General features: G+C 39.0%; 1 non-coding gene across 1 annotated transcript; it reads left to right on the top strand.

The window, feature by feature from the left end:
- Positions 1–3933: 3933 nt before the first annotated feature.
- Positions 3934–4015, top strand: trnas-uga (transfer RNA serine (anticodon UGA)). The gene has a single exon. It is a non-coding gene; the product is annotated as a tRNA-Ser (tRNA).
- The last annotated feature ends 225 nt before the right edge of the window (positions 4016–4240 follow it).

Genomic DNA, 4240 nt, shown 5'->3' with positions numbered 1-4240 from the left:
AGAATGGCAGAAAAAATCAGTTGAAATGACATCTGCAGAGGTGTGACCTGACTCCAAGTAGCCCCATCTGTTTGGAAGCATTCAGCAACATTTCCCACCTGGACCGCTGCCTGCACAGATTATGCTTCCGCTGCATTTACGAGTGGTCCAAGAACAAAGCAGAGCATCCGCTGTGTCTTACCACAGTATAAAATTAGACATGTTCACACAATGAATGACCCTCTTTGCATACATTTACACAACTTAAAGTGACATCTGAAGATTTTAGATAGATATTTTTCATGTCATGACTAGGCTGAGTTAAGTAATATCGTATAGTCACACCACAGCATGTTAAAGCATCTATGGGAATGTATAAGTTTTAAGTGCTAATCACGGCAGGCGTTAATTCTCCAGAGACTTCACTGTCAGCTCCATTTTCCTTTGTATCCTTTCATCCCTGCTTCCCCTTACTCTCCCTTTTGTGTATACTATCACACCACCGGTTATGCAACAGGTCTTGGCCAGAGGTCTGAGTTTTCTGTTGTTGTAGTGTAACAAGGAGCCCTGTGACGAAGTGTTTCGGCCAAATCTTTCCCTGCTCGCTGAAACTGATGCTTCCCTCCTCCTCAGCTCTCTCTAGTCTCAAGTTGCCTTATATCAAACATGTTAACTATTAAACTGCCTGTTGAGAAGGTCCAAAAGAATAACACAGCTCAGTTTAGACTATTATACCAGAGCTGTAAAAATCTATCCTGGCCTCCCTCCCTCTTACTTTTTATTTCATAAGAAAAACATAAAGCAAGGACATGTGCTTAGTAGGATATAGGAAGTGAAAGACGTGTTACTAAAATAAGTCTTTATAGTGAACATGAATCCGAAAGGGGTGATTAAATTACCCAATTTAGAACTGTGTTTTCAATAAATGCACATCAGGGCTTCTAAACATCAGCTAAACTATGAGTGAAAGGGTGGGAGATTCTTATTTGTTATTTCTCAGTTTCTTTTATTTCTTTTTATTTCTTCTACAGTTAACCTGTTTTCATCAGGTTTGTGGCTGTCTCCAGATCCATGCTTTTGGAAATAAAGACTTCCCATTAGATGTACCGCTTTGCTTTTCTGAACTACGTCTGTGCTAAGATTATTTTCTCCGCATGATCTCGATGTGCTAATTTAATTTAGCTTTAGAGGCCACGGTGTTCCCATTTTAAGTCGCTGTCAAGCAAGGAAAACCATGGCCAAAAACAAACAAAGGCATGGCAGCCATGAACATCTCTGAATCACAGCTTCAGGTTATTGCAGGTTTGATTATAGAATAAAGACGGTATATGCGACAATACTAAAAACTGTACATTTACAAAGAGCCTATGAATCTATGAAGCTGCAGGATTGAAGGAGTCTACACTGAACCAGTAATGATCTCCCCTGCAATTAAAACAAAAGGAGTTTTGGAGGAAAGCATTGTTGAAAAGTGACAATGTCATATTACATGTGAGGGAACACACATGTAACAAAAATATAAGAGACAAAACTAAATGGCTCTTATGAGGGGAAATTTCAAACTTCATCCTACATGATCAGGAGTTTAGCAAACAAAATCCCTGAGGGTTTTTATCTATATCAGATATTATGGCTACTTTGTGTTTCTTACCAACAATACTTTAGTATTTATATGTACCCCTACAATAAAATAATAACAATACCACTCGTTTTTTTAAAAATTGCATAGTGAAAAAAATCTACATCTACATAAGGATATTTTTGACATTTTTGATATAATGCCAGCAGAGATTTGCACCAAATGAACAGCTGCAATCTCTTATACAGTGTTGTATGTGGTTTGTCTCACTCTATTTTTTGTTTGTTTGTTTCTCTTTGGTCTAATCTGGTAGTTCCAGTCTAACAGCTGGTGGCTTTTTTAAAGGCTTCTGTTTTTGCGCTCCAGAAAATCAAGCATAGAAGCATGGATGGATTTCTCTAAATACATCGTGCACTGTGGTAACACTGAGCTGCTCACTTTGTCAGTGTCTGTTCACTTGGATGTTTGTTTCTACTCAGCATATTCAATTCCTTGGCCCATTTTTACTTCTCCATCTGAATCAGCGGAACATGCTGCAATGATGCATTTTTTAAGCTAAAGATGTCTGTTGACCCAAACTAAAAAGCAAACAGGATAAAGGAAAATGCTGAGGGAAGAGGAACACATCCAGCCTAGCTTTTTGTTTTTTATTCATCTGAAGCAACAGAATGGTTCATTCGGTTTGTGCCTATAATGGATTGTTTGTGAGTGGAAATCTTTTCTCTTTACATTCCCATTATTCCAACTGCTGTCATGTAATTCATTTCTTTCTTTGTGTCTTCCTTTTAGCTTTAGGAATGGAAAAAAGCCAAAACCAAAACAGAAAATTTATCATAAATTCCTAATTATTTAAAAAAAATAAAACATCTAATGAATGGGACCGTTTTTAGCATCACTCCTGTATTCTGGAGGATGATTTTGTCACATTTTTACTCCAACTAAGCAATCAAAAGGCACTTTTCCATTTATGTTAACCCAGCTAAAAGCTGCTGTACTGATTAAGGAAGATATAGCTTTCAGAGACGGTGTGTGCTTGAATGTGATCACGAAATGGAAAAAAAAGAAGATAAAACTTCCCAGGAATTTCCACTTCATTGAACAGTTTGTACTACTCTCTTCCTAGGACAGCACAAACTGGCTCGAACCAGAATAGAAAGTAAAGTGGGAGGTGCTGCACAAATCTGAGAGCAGAGACAATATGTCAGAGTCTATAGAGAAACAAATACTCTGGAGCTCCTCAAATATTAGCCTAATAACAGCCATAGCAGCACACCGGTGACAATGTTAGAAATAAAGACGATGCTGCTTCTTTGCAGAGCTGTAAAAGTCTTCTTTACAAGAAGGGTAAAACAGGGTTGCTTTCACAACAGTCACAGTTTGGTGCATTTGTCTAAAAAGAAGATTTGAGACAAAAGTAAAGCCTGATAACTGACCCAATGACCCAAAGCAAACATCTAAACCACGCAAGAACTATTCAGTCAACTGGACTGTCTATGCCGGATTTTATGGGATCCCACGTAGCAGCTTGACAGAATGATAAGGGTGACCAGTCCCTCCTTTAGGCAGCAAGGACTCAAATGTCTGCAGCTTACTCAACGTATTGGCAGGTAAAATCCCTTAAGAGTTCCGGTGGTGCAATTGCTGAAGTGTGAAGAACAAAATTATTATTTTGTGCTTCTTAACCTTATAACCACAACTTTCTGTAACTCTTTATCTCTTTGAATCTCTGAAAAAGAAATTCTAGAGCAGAGATGTCAAACTCATTTTACATCGAGGGCCATATTAAACCCCGTCTAAACTTAAGTGGGCGTAACCAGCGAAACTCCCTTTCTGTGGTGTAAAGATGTTTAATTACACATTCAATTGCAGTTAGTAAAAGAAAAGCAGGTGCTGTATCTACGAATAAACACGTGTAAAGTTACAGAAAATGTTCTGCAACATTTTGTATTGTAAATTACCCAGACAGTCTACATAAATTGAACAATGAAATTACCCCCTTTGAGAAACAGCTTTGGCGGCCGTGGAAAGGAAAAACTCCCTCTTAACAGGAAGAAACCTCCATCAGAACCAGGCTCGGGGCAGGGCAGCCACCTGCAAGCAGATGGGGATGATGGGAGCAAAGACAGGGCAAAAAACATGTTGTGGAAGAGAGCCAGATAGAAATAAAAACTATTGATTAAATGAAGAGGTTTGTAAGCGCATAGTGAATGAAAAAAGGTGAGTGAACAGGAAACACTCGGTGCATCATGGGAAGCCCCAACAGTACTTTATTGTAGTGATATGGCACTATGAGCACTTCAAGACAAGATTTGGCCTTATTATTTAAAACCTCATTATTTAAGACCTTGTATGTGAGGGAAGGGTGCTGGCTTGCAGCTGTGATGGCCGAGTGGTTAAGGCGTTGGACTTGAAATCCAATGGGGATTCCCTGCGCAGGTTCAAATCCTGCTCACAGCGTCGTCCTCAACTTCACAGCTGTCATATTTCTCTCACAAACCAGTCAGCCTAACCTAAAGCATCTACTAATCAGGTAGTGGATTGATTCCTGGCTCCAGTATGGATGCCTTGGGCAAGATACTGACGCCCATTGGAATATGAACAGGTGTGACTGTTAGATAAAAGCTCTTAAGCATAGAAAAATGTTAATATATACAAGATGTTTTGAATCCTCTGGGAGAGTAG

This window comes from Pundamilia nyererei, unplaced genomic scaffold (genome assembly GCF_000239375.1).
Source record: "Pundamilia nyererei isolate P.nyererei 1_Seehausen unplaced genomic scaffold, PunNye1.0 scaffold00022, whole genome shotgun sequence".
NCBI lineage: Eukaryota > Metazoa > Chordata > Actinopteri > Cichliformes > Cichlidae > Pundamilia > Pundamilia nyererei.
This window is presented reverse-complemented; position numbering and strand designations above follow the sequence as displayed.